The following is a 23578-nucleotide window of genomic DNA, read 5'->3' as shown; positions in this document are numbered from 1 at the left end:
TGTTATACTATATTATATTAAAGAATACTATACTAAACTATACAGAATACAGAAAGGACACTTACTGAAGGCTAAAAAGATAATAATGAAAACTCCTGACTCTCTCCAGAGTCCCAACACAGCTTGGCCCTGATTGGCCAAAGAGTGAAAACAACTCCCAGCAGAATGCAATGAAACAATCACCTGTGGGTAAACAATCCCCAAACACATTCCACATGAGCACAGCACAGGAGAAGCAAATGAGATAAGAATTGTTTTCCTTTTCTCTGAGGCCTCTCTTGCTGCCTTTCAGCTTCCCAGGAGAAAAACCCTGGGCAAAGGAATCATGCTCAGGGAATGTGAATGCCACACAGTGCCACGTTCCAGAAGTTACTGAGATCTTTGTGGTCAACCTGCTATGAGGACTAAGAGATTCTGCCCCCTCTCAACCCAAAACTTCAGTGTTTTCACCCTCCTGGCATAAGAAAACTCTCTTCCCTTATTACATGTCTGGAGAAGGAATGGGGTGAGCTTGGTCAAGGCTGCCGGGAGCAGAACTTGAGTGTGGGGGACAGCTGACCAAAGCTGATGGGATCACTGATCTGGGGAAGAGCTGCCAGGTGGGCAGGGAGAACCTGTGATACTTTCAGCTGTGTGTATCTAAAGTGAAAGGAAATGTGAAAGGAAAGGAAAAAATAAGCTCCCAAGAAAAGGAAATGCCTATAATCTGATACTCAGTGAATGCCTGACAGTCTTGGAAACATGGGTCAAATATGATATTGTCATAACATCAGCCCCATGAAGCTGATGATAATTCTATCCAAGTGCTGTGCACAGTTATAGAGGTCCAGTACAATTAGTATCAGCTAAATTAGGTTTTAAAATAATCAATAGGAGACAGTCACTTTGTGTGTCAGTTTGGATCACACAGGGGCTTTTTATAAATCACAGTGTGAAGAAAAGTATTTGGTTCTTTTCCATTTTAGTTCGCACAGTGAGGGCACAGATGTCTGGCATTTTTTCAGTTGCTTTTTGCAAGTGGCACCACACTGCCAGAGGGTGCAGTGCCAAGCTGAGGGCTCCAGCAGCAGATGAAGTCCTCACTCGCTGCTCCTCTCACCTGCCAGCATGGGCTGGCAGTGGGCAAACATGGGACAGAGCTATTTATAAACAGAACATTGCTCATTTCATGTCTTCCTGGAAGCAATCTGCAATGTGTGTTGGGACTACTCTGTTTAAACACAGCAGGCAGAGTTCTGAGCTGTGTCCTGGAGAGCCCCAGAGCTTCAGGAGGCAGCAAGGCTGAGAAGAAGTCTGGTCTCTGTGCTCATGTACCCTGGGCAGAATGTCTGACTCCTCAGTGGAGGCTCTGGCAGCCTCCCCCAGCCTCCCCCAGGTGTGCTTGCTGCAGCACACAGGACAGGACCCATCCTGGTGGTGCCTTGTGAAGGCTGACCTAGAACAGAGATTGGACAGAGTTAAAGAATAAAGCAGGGATTTATTAAAAGGCCTCAATGTGCTGCCCAGCCAGGGCTACACCCAAGATGAACCAAAATGGTCACAAAATGCAAGACCGCTCACAGGGTCTCTCACTCAGATCAGTTCTGCTTCATTTGCATCTTGGAGTCAAATTACACCTTTAGGTTATGAAGTCCCATCCTTCTTGTTTCTCTCTCTTCAGCCCATGTTGTTTATGCTCTTGGGCCTGAGATTTGGATCATTTGTCCTTGGTCCCCAGCTAGGGAAAGAATTGTTTTGTCTCCCTACTCTGTGCAGAGAGCTCACCAACCCCTAACATGAAGCACTAAAGCAGCACAGAATCTGAAAAATAGAAAAGCTAAACCTGAGGCATCCTTGGAGCTGGGCAGGCAGTGAAAAGTTCCAGCAAGCCCTGCCTGAAGTAAAGTCGCGTGGAGAATGTACAGGCATGGGTGTGCAGGATGTTCTGTGTGCAATAGATGGATCTGATCTCTGTTTCTCACCTGGGCTAGCTTGTCTTTAGTTCTGAGGAAAGCTGTGGGCTATACCCACCCTGGCCAGCTGAGAGCCCTCAGCCTCCCCCTGTCCCCTCTTGCAGCCTCCTCCCTGCACTCTGGGCCTGCTGCCTCCTCTTGGCTCCCTGGGCAGCACATCAGGGCTTTACATTTTGGAAACACATGGGGGAAATCCCAGGAGGAAGAAAGTCAAGGAGAGAAGCCAAATATTTAATGTGATGGGAGTGTTACCCAAGGCTGGAACCCTTGTCCCAGTCTCAGCTTTGCAGTTTGCCAGGTGTTTTTGTGTCCTCTCTCCACTCTCGTTGGCACTGGACTGCGGCAGTCAAGTCCCTTGCTGCTGAAAGCAGCTTTTCTTGTCCTGTATTACATTTTTTTTTTTACCAGCATTTTTATTCCACATTCTGTCACATTAGCAAACGTCTCCTCTTGGGCATGTGGTGCCACATAAATGGTGGAGAGGCAGAAACCTTTCAGCTGCCAGAGTAAGGCAGGAGATGCAATCTCCAGGCTCCTCCCCAGCTCTGCACTCCCTGCAGAAATGCTGCTGACCACATGCACTGCTGTGAGCACCATGGGAGGTCACTCCTGGGGACAGCTGTGACCACTCCAGGTTCTGTCAGGAGATAAAACCATTGCTAACAAGGAGCAGCACCATGGGTGCTTTCTGTGTGTGCCCTCCATTCCTGGTGGTGTGATCAGACTGCAGAAGAACAGGCAGCACATTATTGAGCATGTCCAGAGGAGGCAACGAGGCTGGAGAGGGGCTGGGAACACAAACCCTGTGAGGAACCACTGGGGGAGCTGGGGGTGCTCAGCCTGGAGAAAAGGAGACTCAGGGGTGCCCTCATCACTCTCTGCAGCTCCTGAAAGGTGCCTGTGCTCAGCTGGGGCTGGGCTCCTTCTCCAGGCAGCACTGACAGAACCAGAGGACACAGCCTCGAGCTGTGCCAAGGGATATACAAGTTGGATATTAGGAAAAAGTTTTCACTGGAAAGAGTGATAAAGTTCTGGAATGGCTGCCTGGGGAGGTGGTGGAGTCACCATCCCTGGGTGTGTTTAACAAAGCCTGGATGTGGCACTGGGTGCCAGGGTTTAGTTGAGGTGTTGGGGCTGGGTTGGACTCCATGATCACTCAGTCATTCTGTGATTTTGTGAATTCTGTAATGGATTAGCTTCTCAATTACATGTTAAGAGTTAAACTAGCATGAAAAGCCAGTCTAAATGTCCTTTATGCATCCCTTAAACTCCCTGCTTTCCCCTCTTCTCCTTGAAGCATGGCCAGGGCTTTGCCTGTGAGGAACTGCCAGCCCTGCCAACAGCTCAGGGCAAGCAGCAGGGACAGAGCGTGCGGCTGCCAGGGCCTGGCACTGCCACACTGCCCACAGCACCCGTGCTGGGCCACAGGCACGCTGCCCTCACTCACCTCAGCAATCCTCACCAGCTCAGCAGGAGCAGTGAGGATGCTGTAAAGGAAACTTCCCTGTGTGCCATTCCAATGCTGTGGGAAACGATAAAACACTGAAGGATTTGATCTGCAGACATAGGAGGGTTTGATCTGCAGCCTTGGAAGAAGCTTGGATTGATGTAACAATAAAGTACACAGACATTAAGTAGAAAAATCATAAACTTATGTTTCTATAGTTGTAAGTAAGAACATGCCTTAAGTAAGTGAGAAACTGTATTGATAAGATGGTGAAGGCTTTATAGTACAGCACTGTAACTGGATAGAGTAAACTAAGAGTTTAGGAGTTATAATAGAAGCATTTGTGTCTACATGTGACAAAAGCCCATTGGACAAAAGTATCCACAGTACGGTAAAATTAAGTAAAGGTGATAGGTTAGAAAAGCAAAATAAACTTTGTGGCATCCATTGGATTAGAAAGTTCTATATTGCCTTGTAACAAAGAACTTGTGACCACTTTGAGCTGCGGCCAACTGCTTGCTCTCCGAAACCTCACAGCCTCTGAGACTGATGTGAGCAATAAATCGTTTTTAGCCCAAGGATAGTCCCATTCCTTCATTAATAGCAGTGATAATAACATGATGCCACGTGGGAGTCAGGTGTATTCCTCAACAATTCTGTGTATGGGTCTGGGCAGGAGTGGGGGTGCTGTATTATCCCACAGCTGGCTGCTGCCATGGGGAGCAGCCCTGCTGAGCTCACAGGGATCACACACTGAAGCAAAGCAAAGCAGTGCTGGACAGAGACTGAGATGGGGGAGCAGTGCTGGGGGTCAGTGTTCTCCTGGGGATAGCTAAAGCATGGCCTGGTGTTTTCTTCTGAAATCTCTCTGCATGTGGAAGGGCTCCCTGGAAGTTCCCATCTGGCCATGCTGGTGCTTTGCTTGGGGCTGATCCAGCCCTTGGAAATGAGGATCCACAGGAAGACAATAGCAGCTGTAGCTTAAGCTTAAGCCTAAGCTTAAAAGGTGCCTAAACTCAATGTCAGTCTGCAAACTATTGGGAGCACATACTGGATTGTGGTCTGGTTTTTACCTGGCTAAATATCTGTGATTCCAGCTCTGTCCAGCACATTGGTGTGAATCAGTCCATTGTTTTGGTCATGGGTTAACCTGTACAGCATCAAATGAACAGATCCACCTTTCCAAAAGAAAAACAGCTTTGAATTTCCCATACTGAGGTATCCAGGCTTCCATATTGATTCTGACAGCTTTCCCTAGCACCTGGAGCAGTGGAAGTAAATAGTTCCTTGTTTTACTGACATGGGAGAAAAATCAGTATGGCCATGCAGATTGGATCTTTTTTCCTTTAGATTAAATGATATTGCATCCACAAAAGTCATTAGAGTTCCAAATACTTTGCAATTAATCATGAAGTGAGTAAATGAATCATTGATTTAACATTAAGAGAGCTTTTTTTTTTTTTTTTGGCAATGTATTCTCCTGACAACTTGAATTACCAGTAACTATTCAATAAAGAATAAAATAATACATTTGGTCTGGTTTAGAATGTGCCTCAAACTCCATAAATATCAATACAGATACAGCTAAACAAATCTTGTGATTGTGAGCTCTAGCTGAGAATGCATCCAGCAATGAAGGTTGTCAGTGGAAAGCAGTGATGGATACAGGGTTTTGTTGTGTCTGGTGGCACAGTTTGGGCAGTTGCATGTGTGTTTGCATGAGTTAAGGGTAACTTAGGTGAGAAAGAGTGGAGGGAGGTGCTGGCCTGCACTGGAAGATGTGCTAGCTTTTTCTAAGGGGGGTGTGTGGGTGTAAAAGTGCCTATGAGCCTATGCCCACAGTCCCACAGCTGGCTGAGTACATATTTGAGGCCATGTGTAAACCACCTGCACTGGAAAGGAAACCCCAGGGATTTCACAAAGGTTATGAACTTAAGCACTCAGATATTTAAAAAATGTGCTCAGTGCTCTGCAACTGGCTGACAGGTTTGACATTTGTGTGTCAGGAGTGTGGCTTCTGGACAAAGGTCTCCCTAGTTTGGGGCATTTGTTAGGTTGGATCAGATGTGAAGAAGGCTGCAGCAGGCTCGGGGGAAGAGTGGTCTGAGCCTCCCACTCCATGCCCTGCATCTGCCCTGTCCAGCAGTGCTGTGACCGCACACACAGGGGTCAGCTTGCTGATCTGGGAGAAAATGCCATTTTAATTTTGGTGAGGTTTCTGTGATCTCAGTGAGAAGGATCATGCACCATACAGTTCACAGCCTGGAGCAAGAGAGGCTGCCAAAGCAGGAGAGAAGGTAGAGAGCAGCCCCTCTTTTCTCAACCAGCTAGACTGGCTGCAGTGAAATCCAGAGCTGTAGCCTAAACAGGGAATACAGCTCTGGTGTCAAATGGAGCACAAAGTCACGTGGCAGCCTTCTGTACATTAACATGGGCTCTCTACCCCAGCCAACTCCCTAGCCTCAAATTACAGAAACATCAATGCTCAGAGATTCTTACTGGCCTGTGAAATGCCATCTCTGGCCACTGGTGCACAGTGGGTTATTCCCTGTGCAGGAGCACGTACCAACACAGATGGCTGTGCACTGGGAACCAGGCTGCCATTCCAGGCTTAGTTTGCTTCCTTCCCTCCTTTTCCTTGCAAACTAGACATTGCGTATAATCACTGGATAAGATAAAAAAAAGCAAATCAGAGAAAATATTGGAAAAAAAACAGAAAAGGTGCTCTCAATTTAGGTCAAAAGACTGAATATTCGGACACCTGATGTTTATTTATATCTAAGCAAACTGTTAAGGCCAGGATTTATCCAGTGTAAGAAGAAGTGCATTAGTCTATAAGGGGCTCTAGTAAGACCTTGTAACTTTGTGCACATGAATGTTCACCACTGAAGTAAATTATACTGCTTTTTTTAAAGGGGACTTGAGTTTGGGTACCTTGCTCAATTGAGTCCATTGTGTCAACTTCTCCAAATGACTGCTGCTTGGATTTGGTCACAGAAAGTTTTTATAGAGCTCCAAGGTTAATCTGACAGTATCTCTTTTCTCCCATCCATCCCCAAAGCAACACAATAACTTCAAACTTCCTTTGTAGCTTGTTTTATGGTTTTGTCAGCTCTAGTGGTCCTTGAACTTAAAAATATTCTCCATGCCCATAATACATGAGGGGTAGAGGGAAGTGTTTGGTGCATTTCACGTCCCAGTATCACCTACAGGTGAACTAACATGTTACACCTATAAAAATATTAAAAATGGTAAAATATGTATATCTCCATAAATCTATTTAATCACAATCAGTGATGGATGAGTGTGTTTAAATCTTAGAATTGCATTTCTTCTAACTCACTGGAAGAGGACTCACATAATTCACTGGAGAGTCTCATTCTTGTGAATTATTGTCTTCATCATTTAAGGAATATTTCATCTCCTGAAGATGATCTCCAGCCACTGTAACCTGTATTTAGCTTTCAGCTATATCTCTTTATCTTCCTTACTGCACATGATCTTGTGCACTTCAGTGCGGAAAATTGGATAGTCCTTGCTCTCTGGTTCCTGGAACTCATTTATTCAAGAGTGCTATTTAAGTAAACACAGTGCAGCACCGTGGCCAGCTTCTATTTTCTCCCTCCTCCTTGTGATCATCACTTGTTTTCTTCAGCAGCATCACCTGAGGCCCCTGAGCAGCAGTGTGGGGCTCCTGTGCAGGTGCCTCGAGCACACAGAACTCATTAAACCAGTGACAAAGGGTTTGCTCTGGTGTGGAAACGTGGGGTTTGGGGACAGCAGGACAGCTGAGTTCCCACCCTGGGGCATGTTTGTGGTCATCGTGTGGCCTGGGGGCCCCTTTGCCTGGTGGCAGCTGCAGGTGTGTGGTCACATCTGCTCCTGGCACGGGCACATGGAGCTCAGCTGGGCTTGTGCTGGGGGAGTGGGTGGGAGAGGGACTACAGGCTTTGGGATGCTGATATTTCACATTTCAGTTGTTATTGAAAAAGGCTTGTGAGAAATGCTACTCACTTCCAAAAATGTAAAAGGTTTATTAAAACCTTATCAAAAATACAACAGAAGACTGAATAGAGAAAATATTAGAGCGCTGGGAGTGGGGGAACTTTCCCACCACGTGCTCACCCATGCAATGGAGGTTTTACCTTTTAACACTTTAGCTCCCCCACAGTTCTGTCCATTGACTCTTCCTCCCTGTCCAGTGGTGGAGATCACTTCCTTAAATCTTGATTGGAAGTCAGGTGCTGCCATAGTAACAATCCCACCCTCCCAAATGTCCCAAACCCAGGGCACCCCCTGAGAACAACACAAGGGGGTAAAACATAAGTCTATAAAACTTCTTTTAACATATATACATGATATTTGCCTTTTAATTGTGAGAGTCAATCATGGCATTACTCATCTACCACAGGCAGGAGAGTGGTGAATGCTGCAGTTGGCAGGGAAGGAAGAGCTCTAAGGAGCAGTGTCCTGGGGGTGAGGAGGGACCAGGCAGGGCTGAGGCTCTGAGCACAGCATTCAGGGTGGAAGGACACCTCCAGCTGGCCTGGGACACATAATTCCCAACAGAAATCCTCCTGGGAAGAAGTCCTGTGCTTAAAAGTCATGTCTTTCCATCTTTCCTCTGGAAAATGAGGATAATAATACCTGACCTATCATCTGTGAGCATTGCTTAATATTTCAGTACTGCTTTGATCTCATGAAATGCTGAGGATTATGCTTTATAATCCTTATAATTCTATTATTCCATTAGTGAAGTGATTCAAATAAAATTGGAAGGATCTTTTATGCTGACCCAGAGCCAAAGCAGAACCAAAATTTTGTATCTGTAGATAGTAGAAGAAATTAAGCTCAACTGCAGAATATTTTGGGGTTTTTGAATAATCCAAAGTCTGTGAGGCTCTGTCATGGTTTGACCCTGGCCCAATGCCAGTGCCCCCATGAAAACCCATCCTCCCCTGGTGTCTGCTGTGAGATGTGATCAGAGACAGAGCAAAGCAGGCCTCCACTTGCAAACAAAAGGGAAAAAAAAACTTTATTAGCACACAATTATAAAATGGACACACAGAGCAGAATGGAAACCTGTCAAACATTCCTCCTCCCCCCACTCAATTCTCACAGAATGACACAAAACCTCAGTTCTTTATCCAGTCCATCACACTCTTCAAATAATCAACACAGTCCATCTCCACCCTTCTGACAATCACCTCTCATTTCATCAAGGAGAGAAGAGCCCCCCCTTGTGCCACAGGCCAATCCCCGTCACTCAACAACTGCACGTCGTGACTTCTTCCTTCCATGTTCAGTGCTCTCACCACTGCACATGGACCAGAGCTGCTTTTAGGGTTTCCCTTTCAAGAATGCCCAGTTCCAGAAGAGAACGACAGTCTCTCACTGTTTTGGGACACCAGTTCCCCCCAATATTTCACCCCCTGGGGCCGAGGGGTCTCACCATTACTCATCACCTGTCGTCTCCGCTCACGTCACTCCTTGGCGCCGCCTCCTCCTGTTCGGGACACCAGTCCCCCCCAATATTTCACCCCCTGGGGCCGAGGGGTCTCACCATCACTTCTTTGGCGCCGCCTCCCCCTAAAATGCAGTCTCTGTATTACAGGAAAGATTCTGCTCATGGCTATACAAGAAAGAGTCCAGCCAAAAGCCACTCTGTCATCTCCTCCACCTAGGATTTCCTCAGCTTCTCTCCGTCGTTCTTCACTTGCACTGCTCTCTCATCCTTTATATTTCCTCTCATCTGTCTCTCTCCTCCTTCGACTCCCGGAGGATCAGCATTTGCCAGGTTTCCACCTTCCGCAGAAGGGTTAAAATCACAGTCTCTGCTCAGCTTGAACTCCCACACTGCTACACACTCTTCATTGGGCACGGTTCCCATTGCCCCCCCCACTTCTCTTCCTCGGCCAGGCCGGTGCTATCAAGTTCAAGATAGCACTGGCACCTCTCTCTCACTCTCTCTCTCTCCCGAGGAGGGGGGGCTGCCCACTGCTTCTCTGAGTTCCTCCACCCCTCCGTCTCTGTGGGGAACTCACTCTTATCCAAGCCATCGCCTCCCGTCTCCGGCCCATGGCTCCGGCCTACCTCCCCCGGCCGCGTGGCCCTTCCCCTCCCCCACCCAGCCCGAAGCTGGGCAGGGGAGGTCTGAACTCTCCTCCGACCGGAACCAAGAGAGAGCGTTCCCGTGGGAGCCCTCGCTTTAACCCCTGTGTTCTCAGAGGCGGATCCATATCCTCAATGGTCAAACCAGGTGCCAATATCCACATCTGGGCACCTATTGGTTTGACTACTACCACCTCCCAAAAACTCATTTCCTCTCAAACCACGACAGGCTCTTTCTTTATGCCAGTGTGCTTTAAATGGGCTCAGTAGAGACAGGAGAGCCAGAGAAAATGGAGGAGGAATGGCTAGGATGCTAATTCCAATTCTCCAACATGGTGTTCACTATGCCCAGATTTCTTTAAAGCTTCTTGCTATTTTTAGTATTTGACAATCTCCATGGACATGGGAAGGGAATAATGCAAGTCCCACAAAAGTACTGATGCTGTTCTCTGAGCTAGGCATTGCATCTCAGGTCTGAGTCAGCTCAAATTTCACCTGAGCCATGTGTCCCTGAGCATAGGCTGTGAAGGTCTGGCTAGGAAGTTTTCATTTTGCTTCTTTCCCTGCATTCCTTTTCCTTCCCAAGTATGCCCCTCTGAAACTTCTCAGCAGTGTTTGTTTGTAGAGCAGTGCAGCCACTGGAGATGGGTCAGTGGGCAGAGCAAGGGTATTTAAAGTGGGTGACAGATGAACACCATTATAAAGCTGTTACTACACAATGCATAACTTAAATATCCTGAGGATATGCATGGGTTTGCTTGTGAAGAAATGACTGTGGGAGTAGAAGATGTAAGAGTGGGAGTGATCATGCTAAGGGCACTGTGCTAGGCTTGTGTGAGGGGCACCATTTGGGGGTAGGTAACAGTACTGTGTCTTCTTTCAGGCCTGATTTCTAATTGCTAACCACATTCTGTGGCTGAGATTTTAGTATTGCCTAAGAGAGCCCTACAGATGTAAAAATCTGCTCATCAGTTCATAGCCCTGTGTGGCAGGGGGTGTGTGGGGGGTGTCCCAGGGGCACTGGTGGTTCTGGCAGTGATGGTGCAGAGGCTGCAAAGGAGGTGTACGAGGTCCTTCTTCACTTGTGCCTGTCTGAAATCTGTGAAATACCTTCCAGAAAGGACCATGAGCACCTTGTTGGATGAAACCATGGGCAGCTGAAGGGCCAGCCAGCACCATGCCTGCAGGGCCACCTCAGATGGCAGATGAGATTTCCAGCTTAGCTGGCTGCTCTCTCCACCACCCAACACTGCCTGTCATCCCATAGCCCCTAGTGCCTCTGAGCAATAACAAAATGTTTTGCTTCTTAGTAAATATCTTTTAAACTGATGAATTCAAAAAGTACTTGAGATGACATTTAAAATTTAGAACCAGATGACTGAGCTGTGAATAATGAATCTTGCCCAGTAGATGGATGGCACGTTACTGTGCAATTCTCTCCCTCTCAGTCATTGTCAGCTGAGGCATTTTTCTCTTCCACCTGGTTTCCCTCCTCTCTTCCATCCCCCACCCCCAGAATACACAAGGCCTATTCTTCTTATTTTGAAGAGCATGTGCAGAGAGAAACTTTCAAACCTTTTCAGACATAATCAGAGACGAATTTCTCTCTTTCTCTTTAATCCTGACCGGAGGGTTAGTTATTTATTACACCAGTCTTTAAACTGGGGCTTTCTCTGTCCATCCTCACGCACACTTTAGCCAGCAGTTGTTTCCCAGGTACACAACAGGGCAGAACAGCAGCCCCTGTCACCCCCTTGGACACTCTCTTGGTGCCATGGTGCAGGACAGCAAATGTGAGAAATGAATTTGTAAAGAATTCTTAAAATTTAATAGAAACTTTACACAGTTTTGTATATTTGTGTGTAAATACTGAGATAAAGTGTGTTGATTTAGGAAAGTTATGGAATAGAGATGATATTGTTGAGACAAAGATTGAACTAGAAATAAGTTTTAAAATATGGCTTTGTAGGAAAACTAAATGTTTTAGAAAATTAAAATTGTGAAAGATGTAGTAAAATTACATAGGGTAAAAATATAAGTGATTAGTGTTAGAAGCAATAGTAGCATTGTGTGGCAAAAGTTAATAGGCTGAAAAACATTTATAAGGGATTGTAACCAGGAAATGGGCTGGCTTCTGATAAAATGGTGTTGAGTTTTACATCTTTTATGTCTCACTCTTCATCAAGACTGATAATGAAATAAAATCTTTTAAAACACCTCTCAGTTACCCTGTCTCTATAAAAGCTGGGAAAACCAACAAGCAAACAGGTCCCTGTTACCCCCCTGGACACTACCTTGGTGCCACAGTGCAGGACAGCAAACAGGCAGCCCACCTTAAGGCCAAATCAGAGGTGCCACTTTCAGTGCCCAGCAGGAGCCAATGTTTTAGGCAGCACAGGGCTGCTGTGGTTGTACTTATGATGGCTACAGCACACCTGTCCCAGCTCTCTCTTTTGGAGATGGCACTCCTTGGCCATGGAGCTCATGCCACACTGTCCCCCAGCCTCAGCTGTGCCTCTTGCTACCCCCACAGCCTCCGGCTCACACTGCAAGGAGGTGTTTCTTTCCTCATGGCTGTCCCCTGCTCAGCAGCCTGAGTGCTTTACTTGGTTTGAGCATGTCCCTTGCTCAGGCCTTAAACTCCTGCAGCCAGGGCAGGCAGGGCACAGTGTCCAACAACTGGACACTGGCAACATCCAGCTGTCGCCCCAAGCAGCCCAGAGTCCCTTTGTCACCCGCAGAGAGGGAGCAGAGCAGGGTCTGAGGGGAGGCTGCTCAGGATGTAGCACGCAGGTGCGAACAGCATGAAGCTGAATTCTGGCATCTGGAATTGAGCTGGGTCACAGGTGCCTCAGCACTGGGGACAGATCCAGATCTGTGCCCTGTGTGCTGTGGGCTCCACACCTGAGGCAGAGGTGGATAATGAACCGAGCAGGAGGCTCCAGCAGGTGGGAACAGGGGATTAATTAGATTTTGGTTTTCCAACTGCCTTCACCTGGGTGTCAGTGTGATGCCTTTATAGGCTACCTAAAAACAGAGACCAGACAAAATTAAGGGAATAAAAAGCATTTATATTTAATGACGGGCTTTCAGGTACAGATGAAGCCTATCCAGGGGCTACACCCAAAAATGGACCAGGAGTCATGAGTTTTCACACTTTTATAAGTTTGGTCCATTTGCATATTGGGGGTTCATCTTCCAATTCCAGCTTCAGGTAATGAAATAATTTACTCCAAGTTTGCTTCCCCCCAAATCACTTTTATTTACGTTTCTGGGGCCTGAGTCAGTGAGGTGTCCTTGATTGCCAGGCCTGGAGAGGAATTGTTGTGTCTGTAATATATGACTTAGGATAATTCATGGTTATGTGAAATATGCAAGAAATGGGTTGTGTATATAAAATGTTTGTAAGTGTTATAGGTAGCAATTGATAAGGCCAAATTGATAATTGAGAAAGCCAAATTAATATTAAAAGAAAAAGAATTTATTTCACGAATTGAAATACAATTTCGATTAACAGCCACAATCAAAGGGACAGTGTTGAGCCCGGGTCTCGGCACTGGGTGCACTTAGTTCTGACCGATAGTCACATCGGAACCCCCAATGTTCACAAATGTTCGTCTGGTGAGCCCAGGTTTTATACTGTTTTTCTTGCCCGGAGCGAAGTTCCTTTTGTTCTTTTCTTTTCCTTCGAATATTCATGCAGTCTCTTTTCTCTGTCCGGTGTTGGAAGAAACCTGTCTCCAGGTGGACAAAGCAGTTTCTGGGTGGACAAAAACCGTCTCTGGGAAAAGATGAATGTTAAATTTCAAGTTAGGGGAACCAGGCATTGGGATGCGGGTTCTGGGTTATCTCATCTTGAGTCATTATCAGCCGTTGAAGGCCTGGGTGTTCCAAAATTGCCACACCTTTACGAAGCAGCTAGTCCCTTCACTTGCTAATTTGGAGCTCTATTCAGTGACCACCTGCGATTTCACAATGCAGCGAGGTAATCTTCTCTCGAGCCCCTCTGTGTGATTTCTAAACCTTGGTATTATTTCTGACAGGCATCTTACAAATATAATTTATTTCATACATACCCTTTTTATAAGCACAAATTTATTCTAATATTTATTGCATAAGGAATAATCTTAAAGGCTTTAAAATCATACGCTGAAGCCAGAGAGAGATTGCTTCACCAAATTGCAAAACCACAGATGGCACCAGAACAGAATGTCAAATTAGCAAGCCAAAAGATGTGGCTCCTACTGAAATGGGCTGATTCTCAAGAGCTATTGGGGAAACACCTGAGCGATGAATACTCGATAACTGCCTAAGATCAAGACAGCCAGGATCGTCAAGTGCGTGCATCCCAATGCCGGTTCCATACCTCAACATCAGCACTCATCGCTTCCCAGAGACCGCTTTGTCCAACACAGGACAGAGAAAGAGACTGCATGAATATGTGAGGAAAAGAAAAGAACAGGAGGAACTCTGCCCTGGGCAACAAAAACTGTATATAAGCGAACTTCGCCAGACAGCATGCTTGAACAGAGGGGGTCCCATGCGATAGAGGGCGGACCAGAGTTCACCCAGCGCCAAACCTAGGCTCGACGTTGTCCATTTTGATTGTGGCTGTCGGAGACCATATCTTGGTCGCAAAATAAAATTTATTATTAATTAATAATTTGGCTTTATCATTTAATACCTATAACATGTCTGACCAGAATGGGAAAGCAGCAGCTCACACTGTGTATGGAGTTCAGAGTTATACACTAAAGAACTGCAGGATTACAGATACATAGAAAATGAAAGCTAAAATCCTAAGGCATCAATTAGCTACCAGGGCTACATTTCTAGCCTGGAAAGGCAAAGGGCTGTCAGCTTGCTTTGGTTGCTGCATGTTTGATCCTGCTGTCTGGACAGGGTGTTGGAAAATCCTTGCAAGATATAGGAAGTCATGCTGAAGACTGTATTTATTATAGCGTTGGTTACTTTATGCCTCCTCCATTGTGAGATGGAATGTTTTTGTTCAGAGGAATACTTGACATAGTGCTACATGTTATCTCCCAGTGCTGTTGACTTGTTCCAGAAGGAAGCTGTGGAAAGTGCTGATTTGGGTAACTGCACTCAGATCTTTGAGGTAGAGATTATTCCTAGAGGAAGATGGGACATCTTCTGTGGACATCAGCCTGGAACAAACCACTCAGCCTGGAACAAACCAGCAGGGCTGAAAGCCCTGGGGCCCTGTTCCTGTATTGCTCTTAGGTGCCTGCCCTGGCCTCCCCGCTCCCATTTAATGCTGCACTGCTGGGGTTTGCATATGAACACCAGGAAATTCTACCCAAGGACAGAGGAAGCAGCAGGGCCAAGCTCTCTCACACACAACTCAAAGTAGGAAAGGCTGTGTGTGTTCCTATTCTGCCAGGTGTTCTGATAAAACAGCTTTAGTTCCTCCAAGCTAAAACCCCCTTCATCTATGTCTCCTGAAGTCTACTGATTTGTTTGTGCCCTTTCTCTTATGTTTCTTGAGACTTTTTGTATGATTCAGTTACAAATTCATCAGCGAGGAAAATAACATGTTTTAAGAATTACTTTCAAACTGTATTCCTTGGTTGCTGGTTGGGTTCCTAAAATACTTTTTCTTTCTCTTTTTGGGTTTCCAAGTGTTTTAACACAGAGATTAGATCCTTTCTCATGTGAGAAATGCTTTTCTGCTGTGAAAACTTGGAGAATATTTGCTCTGAGTGGAGGCGAAGGAGTGCCCTGGGTGGTCAGTCCTCCCTGGGAAGCTACTGCTCTGTAGTAGGATGAACATGTTATGGATGAATGTCAAAATTCATATTTTATTTAGGTAAAAAGCAAATGTAAGGTAGTATAAAGTATATCAAAAGTAGTTTTAGATATTAAAGGATTGGGATTGATGTGGGGATTGCATCTGGACATGTTTCAGAAAAGCCAGGAAAAACGGCCAGCAGTATTGAGAAACCGGCACACACACACATACCTCACCAATAGAATACATTTACATGTGAAGCACAGCAGGAACTCAGAGTTTCGAGGTTTCAGTTAAGCAAAGAATTACGCCATCGACAGCACACCTGGCTACTCCCGACTGGAGGGAAGGAACTAACACTGTTCAGATTTGTAATCTGCTTCTGGGAAATCTCTTAGTTTGTAAAAGGGACTTCCAGTAAGGACGGTGTGGATTGTCAGCATGATTGTTTGAGTCCTGTCTAGCACAAGACCAGAAGTCGATGACTTATTCCCGAAGACATCGAGGACTGGACCATCTTCCATCAGATACCATTCTACTAGACCGGAGAAACCTTTGGGACTTGTTTAGTTATGAAAAGGACAAAGGACTTCCTAGCCCGCGGCAAGAAAAAGAGGATAAAACCTAGGTTCGAGAAGGCCATGGTGTGCCACTACCACTCTGATGCATGCAGGGGCTCAGAGCTGTGTAAGTGCGTCACCCAGGGTCTAGTCCCGGGCTAGACTCTGTCTGATCCGTGGCTAACCGAAATTTTGTCATTTGAACGCGAAATAAATTTTGTACTTTGTTATTATATCATAATTTGGCTCTCACAAATTATTGATAAAATTAGATTGGCAATTTCATTCATAGCAAACATTTGGCTCTGTGTGGCATCAAGTAACAGTCAATGGCTGTGTTGCTTTGTATTTAAAAGGAAGGTAAATGAATGTTGCAAATTATTATTTAGAAATCTGGCTTTCGCATCGAGGAGACAAGGTAAAAATGGGGTTTTTATTATTATTTTATTATTTTCTGTTGGTAGATATTAGTAAAGTGTCAAAACTGCCTCTCCAGAACTTCTTTGTTTGCCAAATAACTGCAATGCCAGGCTAGGGCATAGAAAATTGTCTTTTGAGACAGCCACTTGAAGCATTATTACAGTAGCACTGACCACACCTGAACCTCAACCCACTGACCCACTGTAAACCTGAGCAAATAAGTAGTCTCTGCAGAATTACAGGAAGAGTAATAAAGCTCAGATAGGGTGGTGAGCATTTGGTGAGCTAGACTGTGCTTTCAGTGTGGTTACACCATTCAGCTGAACTTTGAAATGCTCAGAGAAATATTTGCCCTCAAGTATGATACAGCTGATCTGACACAGGAAAGACTGTCTGGAATAGGGCCTGTGGCTGATTAGAAATCTCTCAATAAAGATGAGGGTGAAGGAGAGCTGCAAATCATGGGATTGTTCCACACAAAATAAGATTTTATTTTTTTAAATGAAAGTTGGGAAAACTCAGCTGAGATTTTGAGGCTGGGAAATGGCTTAGTGGTAGGTATTGGGTTGCTAATGAGCTATGAACTTTACTGAACACAATGTATTGATTAAAGTGGTATTTTCCTAATCTTGTTCTTAACACTTATTTACCCTTCCTTAAACTTCAGAGAAAGTATTGCTGTAGATACCTGTTTATTTGGTCTCAAAGTAGCTACACCTTCCTACTGGCCAACTCCCTTTGTACTCAACAAGTAAAAACACATTCCACGGTGCAGGCAGGTGCTGGGAAGAGCCTCAGATCTGGAGGCTGATTTATTTATCAAATATAAATCAGTATTTATTAAATACAAAGCAGTATTTATTACATACTGATTTATTTGGATGTAATGCTGGGGTAACATCCAAATAAATCAGTGTTCTGTGCACACCTCCCAGAGCATTGCAGCACAGAACTGAAATGGAAACTGTTGCTGCTGGCTGTGGAATGGGCAGAGCTGGTCTGTCCCAAAGCCTGCAGGTGCAGATGGGGTGACTGTGCTCACCAGTCCCTCTGAAGGTGCTGCAGCACAAGGTGGGAATTGCACTGTATTCAAGCTTTAATTGCTAGGGCCTCAGAAGTATAAATAAAGAATTGTTTTTCCCTGGCTGGGCAGGCTGCTCTGCTGGATTGGTCTTAACCAGCAATGCCAAAAGAGCACACAGGCCCTTCTATTTGTGCTGGAAATATCACAGTAACAGTCTCCTTGTGTTAACATAGTCATTTTCTCTTAATCTTTTCTAAAATGCAGAAAAACCAAAGGAGAAAAGACAGATGTAACTAAAGATCATTTCCAAGATACTGGTTTAGCTCTTAGGGCTACAGTTCTTTTGGACAAATTGACTCCTCTTTGCAGTTCTTTTGGGTTTTTGAGGTTTTCTTTTTTTTTTTTAGAAACCTAAACAACAAACTTCTTCCAGGTTTTTTTCCTCTTTCTTTCCCCTAAAAGATACTTCTTCCTTGGTTGTAAAGCCTAAGTCCTTAATTCACAGTTCAAAGGAAGGAAGGGGCAGGGGGAGGAATCAATGTCTGAATGTGCTCAGGCCCCACTCACACCTGGATAAGATTTTCAGTATTACTTGTTTTATTTTACAGTTGACTTCTTGTCTTTTGGTGGTTTTTTTGTGGGTTTTTTTTTGTTTTTTTTTTTCACTTAGAAAGTGTTCATAGCAAACCTTTATTGCAACATCACATGTCCTGGAAACATGATTAATAAAGAGCTTTCAGGAATTGAATTATCATGGAAGAAATTGCTTGTATTGATTTACTCTACATACATATATATGAAAAAACTTTTTTTTTGTGACATGACTTATCCTCTCCCCACAATTCCTGGCAGCAAGACGAAAGCAAATTTCTACCAGATGGTATGGAGGCAGTTCAGACTCTGCTGTGGAGGTGATGGCACAGGTGTGTGGCTGTAAGACCACCAAAGGGCTCACTGATAAAAGCCAGTGTATTGCAAATTATGGCCAGGAACTGACTCTTCCTTGGGCTGCTACTGACACTGGAATTACTAAAAGCAGTTTTGGAATATATTCTGTTGCTGACAGCTGTGCAACAGCAGTGCAGCCTCTAAAGCATGTAAATAATGGACATTGAGAGCTTTCCTGAAAAGCTTTAAAAGTAAAACTGTGATCATAAAGAAAGTTTTCTTTTATTAACTTTCCTTCCCTAGGAGTGACTGTGGGATTGTGAATAGCACAGTATGAACTGTGGGAAAACTGCTCAGCAGCACAGGTCTGCACCTTGCCAAACCCAGGCTGGACCCACTCAAACTTCCCCTCCTCTCAGGGAATGTGAGGCTGGCCTTGGCCTCACAGTGAGAGCTGCTGCAAGCAGAGAATGTTTGCTGTGCAGTTTTGCAGAACTGATCCTGTGAATGATCTTCTACTTCACTTATTTCGTAAGGGAGCAGTGTCAGAACGTGGGCTAAATATACAGGGCCATTTTTTGGACACGCATGAATTTTCACTGATTGTTTGTCTGCATGCAGTCCTGCCTGATGATTTAAACTTCATGTGGCAAACGCAATGGAGGATGTAAATCTTCATCTTGCTTATCAACCAAACCATAAAAATAAGATAATCTGGTTTATCCTATAGCTCATGCTAAAATGAGTCATATGCATGTGTATACACTTTACAGGGGTCATTACTGAAATTCCTGCTGGTAATAGGTTCAAGAAAATCCCTTCCAAGGGAAATAAGCCAAATAGCTTTGCTCTATCATCACTCCTACAGAGAGGCAGTCACTGGGTCCCAGCAGGCAAGTCAGCATCAACCAATCTGTGTTTTGAGTGAGGCACCAGGAAGCACAGTTTTCTGGGCCAGTATTTCAGAAAAACATATGGCAGTGTCTGCTACTCATGAAAGGCAATGGTTTAGTCAAGCACTCAATCAGGGCTTTCCCACCACACACACTGAGAGGGATCCAGTCTTCCCCACACCGGATTCTGGTGCAAAGCTGTTTTGCATTTCCTACAGTAGCCCTGGTAGAAACTTGTTTACAGCTAACCCATGCAGGATCTGCACTCCTGAGCATCAGCATGGAAGTATTCAGGCTAACAACACCCAAGTCCACCAGCCAGCCTCAGGAATAGATAAGTGAGGTATTTTTGCACAAGGAAACTACTAAACACTGCCTTCTATTGTAAGCTGTATTTTAACTTTGGTGTCGTAACACACATCACATTGGATGGAGTTAGTAGAGGGTGAACACTGCTGTTCCTGATATCCTGCTAGGATGAGGAATGGGCTAGCACTGGGGGGAAAGGGCAGTTTCCACTGCTCTGTCTTTACTGTTTGAACTGGCATTGAAGTTGGTTTTGGTCTGCCTGCCCCAGCTTTGGACACTGCTGCCTCATTGTTCTTGCCCTGAACACACTGAGCTTGTTTATAATCGATTGTTGAATTAGTAGTTGCAAATGGACCTCTAGACTTGTAGACTGAATTCAAATGTATATATTAGTTATAGTAGTTATATTAGTTATACTAGTTATCGTGTGATACAGTCAAGTTCCTCTGCTTGACAGGATAAATAACTTGGTCTTATGAGAATCTCTTGATTGTAGTCTTTTTCCAAGTCTGGCAATAATGACATGGCTTCTAGGGACAGAGCATTCTGACTTCTTTGAGATTCTCAGCAGTCTGGGCATCACGTGACTGTAGGACAGCAGCACCTCTACCATTAATCACCTACCACAGTGCCATCTGATCTAGTAATATTTCTGTCATTTGGGACCCAGTAGTAAGGCAGATTTCCCCTTCAGTGTAGAATGACTTGGTTATGCAAGATAATTATTTTCTTCCTTTTATTTCAGATGAGGTTTGTGTTTTTCCAGTCTATAACCGAAGTATCAGCACAGTGTCAGCTGTAGGTGGGATTTTAAGCAAGAATTGCCAAAGCATATAAAGTATGGATATCCACACAGTCAGATGTTGCATGGGGGTTCTCATCATTAAAGTACTGTATTAGTAGCTCCCATTATGTTGCTCTCCTGTGGTGCAGCATTCTGGATCAGAAGAGACCTGCTATTTCACATGCACTCCAGCTGTTCCCTTCACCCACCACAGTCAAACCTTGTATTTTCTTATTTTTAATGAGTCACGTGTGTGGAAAGCAAAAAAAAAAAAAAGAATCAAAAACCTTTCAGAGGGAGATGGTTGTATTGTTTCCTGCATGAAGAAGCTGAGTGAGATTACCAAGGGCCCAAGAAAGTTTTTCCCAGCCATGTGAAATGCAGAGCTGTGAGGCTGACTCATTTCCTTGACCACTGTCCAAACAGACCAACACCAGGCTGGTTGCCTTTGTCCCTGGTGCTTTTGTTTCTGAGAGCACTGATGATCTCTGGTTTCTAGTCTCCTTTTGTTCTTGCTCTTCTCTGTTCTGGGCTCATTATTTTTCTGTTTTGATTTTGGTTTTACAGGCCATCAGGGATATTTCCCGTCTCCTTATGCCTCATCTTAAACTATGTGTGGTTCAGAGCTCTGACTGACAGCCCCAGGATGCCTGGTTGTGGCTTTGATGCATGTCATAGTCCAGGAAACTGAAATCCCAACACAAATCACTGTACAACCTGACACAACTCTTAATGTTAGTGAGGAAAAGCTGTGCCCAGCAAAGTCAAAGCTACAATGGGAACAGTGTCCCTTCCTCAGGAGCCCCCCAGGACAGCACAAACTGCCTGCATGTGCCTGGCCTACCTCTGCAGGTCCAGAGGCTACTCCTGGGTCAGTGGCACACCTGCAGCTTTTGCACCTTGTCTCCTGCCAATCCTGCATCCAGCACAGCTCTCCCAGAACAGGGGTAGATCACTCCTGTAGGATGCCCCGCTGCTGGGGGTGATCTGTGGGTGTCACACTGATGTTCAGAACTTTCCTGGTGGTTTTTGGATCCTCTCAGCCCCTGCTGTAGCTGAGTGTAGTAGTTTGAAAATAAACCAGTGGGAGATTCCAAGTCAGTACATTTTGATAGGAAAATTAAAATAAGGGCAGAAAACACTGGCTTAAATTGACAGAGTCAGGATACAGCCTGTCACCCTGTTGGTCAGGGTGGTGGTAGCAGTCCCATTAAATGGTGGCTGCAGCCCTGTTGGAGGGATAGATGTGGTTCTGTTGATCCTGTAGAAGGGTCTGGTATTCCTCTGAAGGTCCAGTGGTGGTTATGTAGCTCTCATCCTCTGGGAATGCAGTAGGTGAAGGCTGGCTGTGGTGTTCCAAATCTCATATTATAACCGACTAGGAATGCTTGGTTCCTTCCCCTGGGCAGAGCATCTCACAAGGGGATGATGTAATTTTATTAGTGAGACTTGATGGCCCATTAACAGAAGGAATCCCCTGGAGGGAGATATCAGGAATGAGCTGTGGAAGAGAGAAAGAACACTGCCCCACCTGGTTTTAACAGCTTAGGCAGATGGTGACAAGAATACATACTTTTGGTTGCATCTTCCCTTGTAACCTAAGACAGGGAGGCAGGGACTTGCAGAGCAGGACTCCTGCTCTGTTTTGAAAGCCTGCCCCATCATCTCCAAAGAACTGACATAACCATGGCCACAGACCTGACCACTGAGTTGGTCCTGGTGCTTCAGTGCCTTGTGACTTGGAGCAGTTGCACAGCAATTTGCAGAAAGCTTGCTGACAATAACACAAACACTGGCTGACCTCTGCAGAGGAATATCCCAACTCTTGGCATGCAACCAACAAGGCACATAAGCTTCTGTTTCTTCTTTCTTTGAGCCATCTTTCTGCTTCAAATAATCTCCAGGGGAAAAAAAAGGATTTAAAACCTCAGTATCAAAGTCATATACCCAGTGGTCATAAAGAACTGCAGAACAAACAAGATTTGTCTCATAGCAAAGCTGAGGGGAGGGAGTGGGTGCTGCTGCTTGTCATACTCCTGTGATGGAGCAGGGCCTGGGAAAGTGGCCTCGAGCTGGTATGGGTTAATCAGAGTGGCATTTTAAGGTCCCTACCCCCTAGCTATACTTGAAGAGCTTTTACAACCTTAGTTGCTTCTGTACTGCTTCAATCCCTTCTGCAAGAGATTAATCCAGCCCCTGCAGTATCTTTTGGAAAGATACTGCAGGGATGGGATGGGTTGAAGCCCTGGTGGTTTGACAGGGGACCACCAGTACTTAAAATCTGAGAACGCTGTATAGTCTGGAGGCCTTTATAGCTCTGCTGAACTACCACTGGTCTAAAATATTGCCAGAATGCATTGTCTCTGGAAGCCATTTGTTTTCATTTAGTGCACAAAGTAAAACAGGCCCAGGGTTACAAACAGCTCGATCTGTGCTGGGGCTGTAATTCTGCTGCACTGGTAAAGGCCACCCTCACTTACAAGTGCCACTGTGACTGACATAACACAGTAGCTCAGGTGGCTTCTCCAGGGGGGTGGCACAACACAGGTGCTTGTGTTGCTGATTTTAGGAGCTCTTTAAACATAGACAGAGCTCTCTGACTGTGAGGATGATTAAATCCTGAAGTAGGATTGCCTAGAGAGGTTGCAGGGTCTCCAGCTTCAAATATTCAAAACCTGACTGGCTACAGTCAGGTGGGGAACCTGCTCCTCACAGTCGTGAGGAACCTGCTTGAATTTACCGTGCTTTGAGCAGGGCATTGGACCAGATGATCTCCAGAGATGCCTTCCAAACTCAGCCCTTCATGATTCCCTTCAGAACCCCTTCAGATTCCTTGAAAAGGAGTTCAGTGCAGGCACAGTAGTTTGAGCACTGTCTTTAGCTCGACAGAACTCCACTCTGCTCCTATTCCAAGAGGCCTATCAGCAATCTAACTTTAAAATCTGCATTTCCTGGCTTATGAGATCACCCGTGGAGGTAGATTCTCATTTCCTGAAATTATAGGAGCCCAACAGATAAGCAAAGGGCAAGAGCTCACCCAATCTGTTAGTTATATAAGCACATAAATATAACAGTCACTTTTCTTAGCATCAGGTACTTACTCTGTAATTGGTACCACTTAATGTAAAGCGTTGTTCTCAGTTTAAAGGCTGATGTAATTGTAGTTTTGCAGACCTCGGTAGCATACCAATGCAGTCACTTCTGTGCAAAGTAAAGCACTTGGTGTGCTGCTCATGATATGTCAGTGTAAGACTCAGATGTCACAGAAATAGGACCAGATTTCGGATGTAGACAGCTGGTTTAATACAACATCATTATTATTATTGTTGTTGTTGTTGTTGTTATTTTCTACATGAATTACAGGTTTTATTTCAGATACAGCAATTGCTGCTGTATTAATCCAACTATCTAAATTTTCATATAGGATAGGTAGAAAAT

Source organism: Motacilla alba, chromosome 9, assembly GCF_015832195.1.
Source record: "Motacilla alba alba isolate MOTALB_02 chromosome 9, Motacilla_alba_V1.0_pri, whole genome shotgun sequence".
Lineage (NCBI taxonomy): Eukaryota > Metazoa > Chordata > Aves > Passeriformes > Motacillidae > Motacilla > Motacilla alba.
The sequence above is the reverse complement of the archived record's forward strand: the minus strand, read 5'-3'. Positions refer to the sequence as shown.